Here is a 7925-nt window from a genome sequence, read left to right as displayed (position 1 = left end):
GGAGCTCTTCTTAATATTTTGACACCAAAATCATGTCGATACACCTTACCGACTGCGAGTAAAGCCACCCACGCTTTAACTTGACAGACTGTATATTTCAAAAACTTAAAGGCTGCTGAACGTTACATATATGTTACTGTGGGCGGTAGAGGGTTAATCCACCAACATCTATCCTGAATGTTCACCTCACATCTAAAGTCGGAAGAGCCTATGCCAGAGTGGTTCGTGGAAGGATGCGCGTTACTCCTGCCAAAAATGGGCGACTTAGCTGACTCGAAAAATTACAGTTCAATCACGTGTCGAAACACACTGTAACATATCTTTACAACTAGCTTAAATGTTAGGATTTTTCGGAAAATCGGACCTGTGTGACAATAAGTGTACGATCAACGCGGCTCGAAGAAAGGCGTAGCAGCATGTCAGGTAAACCTATCATTGATAGCTGTGTCTGCAAAGACGCATCATTCTACCAGCGCGGCCTATAAATGACCTGGATTAATAAATGTGAAGCTTTCAATTCGACATCCAATAGACTTATCATTTATCTTTTGGAAAGCTAAAAGGTTCATCAGCACATCGTAAGATGCATAGAAGGATTGATGCCACTTTGTAGGCATAAAGTCACTCATGCATTTTATATGGATGTTTTTATAATAAATAGATGGAAAATAGGTATGCTATGCGTCTGAGTAAACAGTTAATTGTAAATATAGTTAGATGTAAAAAATGACATACTTCAGACCAAGTAAAAGGCCATGATGTTGAGAAGATCATTTATTCCATTATAAAATCAGAAGTGAAATAAAACCCTTAAAATTGTAAAAAAAAAATTTTACCTGTATTGCTGATGTTAACATTTTTTAAATTTTTCTAACATATTAAACATAAAAAAGTCATCAATAAAAGAATTCAAATTCTAAAAAAATTAAACACGCTTTTAAATTTAAATTTGAAAGAAGAAACAAAACGCGCGTTCTGCTTTATATTGAAGGCTAACTTCGAGTGAGAGAGATAATAACATGATTTACCTGAGACTTTAAAAGTACAGTGCCGTAGTAACAGTCAAAGATATAAGGTACCTTAAATTCAACATGATACATATTGTATATAGTCGAGGCGTAGAAGGAAGAGTCGAGGTAACAGTTATTAGTAATATACAATTTTTTTATAAATTATTATTATTACACCATTAGGAAATTTCCCTTTCGGGTTAGGCGTGACTCACTCGGTAGGGGAAAGAAGTAGTGTGTGGAAGGGATAGAGATTTTCCAGATTGATCCAGAATTCTCGTGTTATTTAAGTAAATAACACGTTCGTTCCACAACACTACTCCGACCCAGGTTGCTGATCAATCTCTCTAGCAATCACGCCAAGCGAAGAACCTCACGAAGTCGCTATGTAAGGTTCCCCACTTGGGTTCATTAGTGGCCAAGGTATTTTGTTTCAGGCGTCATTCACTCTACTGACACTCTTTTTATTAACTATTTGCCGCCATACTTTCCTGTCCTAGCATACTTCTCTAGCTTCTTTTATGTCCATGCATTTTTTTATGCAGGCTCTCGTGTTTCTGTGACTTCTTATGTCTCTTCTAACTAGGGTCTCATTCACACATTCTAACCATTCTTTCCGTGGTCTACCTCTGGGCACGCTGCCATTTACTTTACCTTGATACACTTGTTTCGTTAGTCGTTCATTTGGCATTCTCTCAACATGTCCGAATCATCTTAACCGATTTCTTTCCCATGTGTCTACTAGCGTCTCTTCTGCACCACATTCTTTTAGAATTGTCTCGTTACTTACTTTGTCCATTAGGTTTTTCCAGAATATTTTGCGCATGAATCTCATGTCAATTGCGTTAATTTTACTCTTATCTTTTTCTTGATAAGTCCATGTCTCGCTACCGTATTGTACTGTCGGTACAAATATGGAATTATGTATTGCCATTTTAGCTTTATTTGATATATTTTTACTTCTGATAAGGGGACCTGATCTAACAATAACCTTCTTACCTTCATTTATTCGTCAATCTAATTCCTCATCTATCTTTCCGTCCCTAGTGAATAAGCTACCAAGGTATATGAACTTATCCACTTGTTCAATTCTCTCATCATTTAATAAAATATTGCATAGTGTTTTCTCACTCTTTTCTTCGAACACCATAGTTTTTGTTTTATTTGCGTTAATTTTGAGGCCCATGCTCTTCATGCTTGCATCTAGTTTATTCAACATTCTTTGTAGGTCTTCGATAGACACTGCCATAACAACCTTATCATCTGCGAACGCTAACCCACGTACCCTTACTGTTTGGAGATCCCTACCCTCTTCGTCGAAGAGAGCCATTCTTAAACACTTGTCCATAAATAATATAAATAACTATGAAGACATAACGCATTCTTGTCTAACTCCTTGAATAATATCGAAACAGTCACTCAGTTTCCCATTCACTCTTACACTCGCTTTGCTACCTGTATATGTTGTTTTTATAGCTTGTAGGATCCATCCATTGACTTCATACTTTTTCAGGACTTCCCAAAGTTTACTTCTATCTACCTTATCAAAAGCTTTTTCTAGGCCAACAAATGCACAGAAAACTTTTTTTCATACTCTCAAACTTTTTTCCGTTATTTGCTTTAAGCTAAGTATTTGATCCGTACATGACCTTCCTGGCATAAACCCACTTTGGACTTCCCAAATCTTTGCTTCTGTTATTTTCATTACTCTACGAATAAGTATTTTTGAATATATTTTACTTACGGTGCTTAATAAGCTAATCCCTCTGTAATTATTGCACTCGCTTTTATCTCCCTTTCTCTTGTATATTGGTACGATAATCGCTTGTTTCCAATCGTCTGGGACGTCTCCCATCTTGAAACATAAATGTATCACTTCGCATGTGGTATGCACGCGCCACCGTGTTTAAGCATTTCAGCGTTAATACCGTCTACCCCGGCAGCCTTACCGTTTTTCAAGTTCTTAATTATATCCCTAACCTCAGTGACACAGACTTTCTCAATTGAGTTTTCCATCGCATCGTGTTCAACATCGCAGTTGTGGTGCCCTATAGCTTCATCTCCGAATTGTCTCCTGAAATAGTCTCTGAAAGCCTCTAGTATTCCGTCTGCATTATATACCATTTCCCCCTACTATTTCTTATGTTGACAATTTCTGTACTTTTATTTCCTTTCATTTTTTATAAAGTAGTTTCCTGCTTCCTTGATTTACAAAAATTATAGCATTAGTGATGAATTATTAATAACAAAAGAGTCTAAAATACGTTAGATCTTGAATTAATGAGTCTAATATAATATTGTGTACGGGACTAAAATTATTAAGGTCAGTTAATGCATTTAAGCAATTATCAACTTATCTCTTAATAAAAAGTATTTCAGCTATAAGTCTTTTAAACTCATTAGGCTCATGGTGTAAAACCAAAACATGTTCCTAATCAAACTGATGACCAGTTATTACCTGATGTTTCGCAATAACTTTATGGTTCTTTGGATTCTATCTAAAATTAATATGATGTTTTTTTGTTCTAGTAGAAAATAACCTGCCAGTCTGGCCTGCATAACATTTATAACAATATAAACAACAAATTTTAATAACTACATCAGTAAGTTGAAAAATGTCAAGAGAATATTTCCCTAATTTTATAAACTTATCCAGTTTAGAATCAATCAAAAATATTGTTTTAATATTAAAATCATTTTAAATTCTTTTAACCTCGAAAGACAGACTACCATGGAACGGAAGAGAAACAAAAGGTATAAAATCTACATTATGATCTAAATGTGAAGTGGTTTGTTTTGGTAAAGGATTTTTAAGTGTTTTTATTTTATTATTGAAGTGTGTTTAGACGTGTTTGGATGCGTGTGTCTCTTGGATAATTATTGAGTGAAAGAATATTTTTGATAAAACTGATATTTGACTGGTGAAAAGATTCATGTGATAGTTTACAAGATGTGTTTACTAGATTTTGTATGATAGCTATTTTGTGCTGAAAAGGATGATTCCAAAGAAAATTAATATATTTGCCTGAATAAGTACCTTTTCTGTACCAATCCGTGATAAAAGTGCCATCATCATTTTTAATTACCTTAAAATTTAAAAAAGAAATGGAATTGTTATTTTTTATCTCATGTGTAAATTTAAGTCTAGGGTGGTAAGAATTGAATTGACGTAAAACATCATTTAGTTTGTCTTGAGGTAAAATAATGAGAGTGTCGTCCACGTACTTATAATATGTGTGAATAGTGAAAACTAAATTTCTAAAACAGGCGACTCTAAGTCTTGCATAACAAGATCAGCTAAAACAAGTGATAAGGGAGACCCCATAGGGGTTCCATAAACCTGCCTATAAAAGTTATTATTAAATTGAAACACTGTTTGATTCATTAGAAACTTAATTCCTTTTTCAACTTCTGTCAAAGGTAAACCTGTGAAATTTTTAATATGAATCCATCTACTTATAGGACTATTTTGCACCAAATCGATTGGAATATTTGTAAATAAAGATGAAACTTTCAAAGAAACCATAATATGATCGGAAGGAATTGATCTATTAATTATTGTGTTTTAAAACTCACATTAATATCTTACTTGACTTTCCGGTACTGTTAAAGCTTCTTTAAAGATATTTCTAAATATAGTTGCCATTTTATAAGTAGGAGTATTTATAAAAGATACAACAGGCCGTAAAGGACAGTTTGGTTTATGGATTATAAGTAAACCATATATTCTAGAAATGTTAGTGATATGAACTAAAATATCACGACGCAATATATTATCAGCTAAATAACCATTGATTCTCCATGAGTTCAAATGTTTAAAAACTTTCTTCTTTCGTTCTTTTTCAGGATTTTCTTCTAATTTTTCGTATGTTGTGGTATCATTTAATAAATTATGCATTTTATTATTATACGATTCTTTATTAAGAACGACAGTGATATTGCCTTTATCTGCATGTGTAATCAAAAGTTGTTTATTATTTTGATAAAAAGTTTTGTTTTTCTTATACTTTGTGCAAAAAATCTATCAGTCTGTGAAGTTTTGTTATTTTGCAAAAAATGTTGTGCCGAATTAAGTATTATATATCTAAGCAAATCACGGCCAACGGAATTTTAAATCAAACCAATATTGGACTTAATTTCTTTATCTATGTCGAAAACTATCTTACGTTTATTCGTTAAAAAGGATCAACTACATTTATTTCCTAACCTTAAATTGTGATTCACCTCCTCAAGAGTTTGCTTCTTACTAAAATTGACAATCCAAAGATCAGCACAACTCGCATTAATAAAATCCTTGTATTTATTAATATTTAATCGCTCATAAGGAATACTGTTAGAACGTAAATTCTGAAATTTTTTATTTAATCTCTGTGCGTTTTGGAATTCTTTGTCCTTATTATAAAAATCGTGTTCTAAAATTTTAATATAGATATTAGATGATAAATAGTTTCTCAAGTTAATCTTGACATTATTGAAACTAGTAGTGAGAAGCTCTAAAAAAGTATTTAAATCTTTAATCTCATAACTCAGCAAACAACGTTCTAAGGAGTCAACCATAAAATTCACATGATTCTTGGCATGAAAAATAAAAAATTGTAAATTTATTATAATTTTATTAGTGTTTGTGATGTTTCTTGGAAATAATTTTTGACTACGACGGTCAACCAAAAAAGTTTTTCTGGTTTTAATTTAATTTAAAAACATGATAAAAAGTAATACAAAGTTTTAATCATAATAAGAGTGCAAGGTAAAAAGACTCTAAAATTGACGAAGGATTAAGAATATAATACAATACTATGTCAAAAAATAAATATAATAAATAGATGGAAAATAGCGATGTTATGCATCTGAGTAAATAGTTAATTATAAATATAGTTAGATGTAAAAAATGACATACTTCAGAACAAGTAGAAGACCATGATGTTGAGAAGTTAATTTATTCCATTATAAAATTGTCGACGTTTCAAGAGTCAATTGCTCTCCTCATCAGGAAAAAACATCAATCCATTTTCAAAAAATTATGTAAGTCCTTATATTTATTAGGAAAAAATCAGAAATATTGATTATTAAATCATGTTTTTAACAATCTCATCACGATCAACTGAGTTTTGAATCAAAACACTATTAGGCTCAAATTCTTTAACTATGTCAGAAACTATATTACCTTTATTCGTTAAAAAGGATGAACTCAATTTATTTCCTAACCGTCTGCAAGTCCGAAGTACAAGGGCTTAATCTTGGACTTCGTATTCATCTGAGGATAATTCATTGGAGACGTCACTATCAGCATCCTTGCAGTTAATATTCTCCTTTTTAGACGAGGATTCTGCATTTCCACATTGATTTTCATACATCAGATGTTCTTAGAAAAATGCGACAAAGTTTATCTAGAGCGAGGTAAACTTTAAGGTTTCCCCGAAGACCCTGAGCTCGTCGACGGAAGCGCTATACGACACCTTTACGCCGGAGAGACCAGTACATACCTAAACATGCTACACAGTATCTGGAACGAGCATGCTTGTCTTCCCTGTATTAGTCAATTCAATTGGACTGGTTACATGGACGAAGGATGAACTAAGGTCGCTTGATATCGGGAAACAAAAGGTTATGCACACGAACAAAAGGATGCACCTTAAGCCTTCTGTTCCGCGACCTTACATCTCACGCCACACAAGGGGGTAACGTGATATTTTTTGTGTCAAAATTCATTATCTTTTGACCAAGTGTTTCAGCAGCTTCCTCCGCCGCTTTATACAGAAACGCTTCTTTATACACCACCACTTCGTGCTTTCTGACCATTTTACGAAGAGGGTGTCGTATTGTGAAGTATTGTGTATTGTGTATTGTGAAGATATTCAACATTTATTATTCCGCGTCCACCTTGTTAGCGCACAGTAGGGTAAAATGATATTTTTGGTGTCAAAATTCATCATCTTGGGACAGAAATAATATAGAGTGTTTAGTTGTCAACTTTTACGGGCTACACAATTGTTTAAATAGATTTGCATACCGATTCCAAATCCAGCATTAAAATTACTCTAGGACTTCAGAGTTCGTAAAAAAGTGATTGAAAATGCTATTCGAAACCTTTAGGGTCTAAGTTATTTCTACGCAATAAAATTTTATCATTCATCGTATTTAAAGGTTTTTGGGGTGGCTCATTTAGAATGCGAAGTCAAAATGTAAAAATTCAAAATTTCGAATCCAATATGGCAGACAAATATCCTAAAATAAAGCAAAAATGTCTAATAATTACTACTCGGGGGTTTTTGGGGTCTTTGATTTCAAATCAGACAAAATATCAAAATTCAAAATAAAAAATCTAATATGTCGAACAAATGTCCTGAAATAAAGCCGATATGACTAATAATTACTCCTCGGGGGTTTATGGGGTCGTTGATTTCGAATATGAGGTAAAAATTTGGTGGACAAATATTGTAAAACAAAACCGATATGACTGAAAATTGCTAGATTTTAGAATTTTCAATTTTGTCATTTTAGTCTCAGATTCGAAATCAACGAATCCGTAAACCCCCAAGGAGTAATTATTAGTCATATCGGCTTTATTTTAGGACATTTGTCCGCCATATTAGATTCGCTATTTTGAATTTTGATATTTTGACTTCAAATTCGAAATCAGCGATCCCAAGAACCTTTAAATACGATGAATAGTAAAACAGGATTGCGTAGTAATAATTAAATATTTCGAATAGCATTTTCAATCACTTTTTTCTCCGAACTCTGAAAACCCAGAATAATTTTGAGGCCGGATTTGGAATAGGTATGCAAATCTATTAAAAAAATTGTGTAGCACATAAAAGTTAACAGCTAAGCACTCTATGTTTTTTTTTTTTGTGCCAAGATGATGAATTCTGACACAAAAAATATCATTTTACCCCACTGTGCGCCAACAAG

At 33.0% G+C, this 7925-nt stretch overlaps 1 protein-coding gene across 2 annotated transcripts in view; it reads right to left on the bottom strand.

Annotated features, from left to right (window-relative positions):
* Positions 1-6338, bottom strand: part of LOC117180123 — a 55914-nt gene extending 49576 nt beyond the window's left edge. For both annotated transcript variants that reach the window (XM_033372466.1, XM_033372467.1), the window contains exon 1: positions 6175-6338. The gene's annotated coding sequence lies outside the window, so the exon portion shown is untranslated. The remainder of the gene's footprint in view (positions 1-6174) is intronic.
* Positions 6339-7925: the final 1587 nt, after the last annotated feature.

This window comes from Belonocnema kinseyi, chromosome 9 (genome assembly GCF_010883055.1).
Source record: "Belonocnema kinseyi isolate 2016_QV_RU_SX_M_011 chromosome 9, B_treatae_v1, whole genome shotgun sequence".
NCBI classification, from domain to species: domain Eukaryota; kingdom Metazoa; phylum Arthropoda; class Insecta; order Hymenoptera; family Cynipidae; genus Belonocnema; species Belonocnema kinseyi.
Note: the sequence above shows the minus strand (reverse complement) of the source record. Positions and strands in the feature narration are given on the sequence as shown.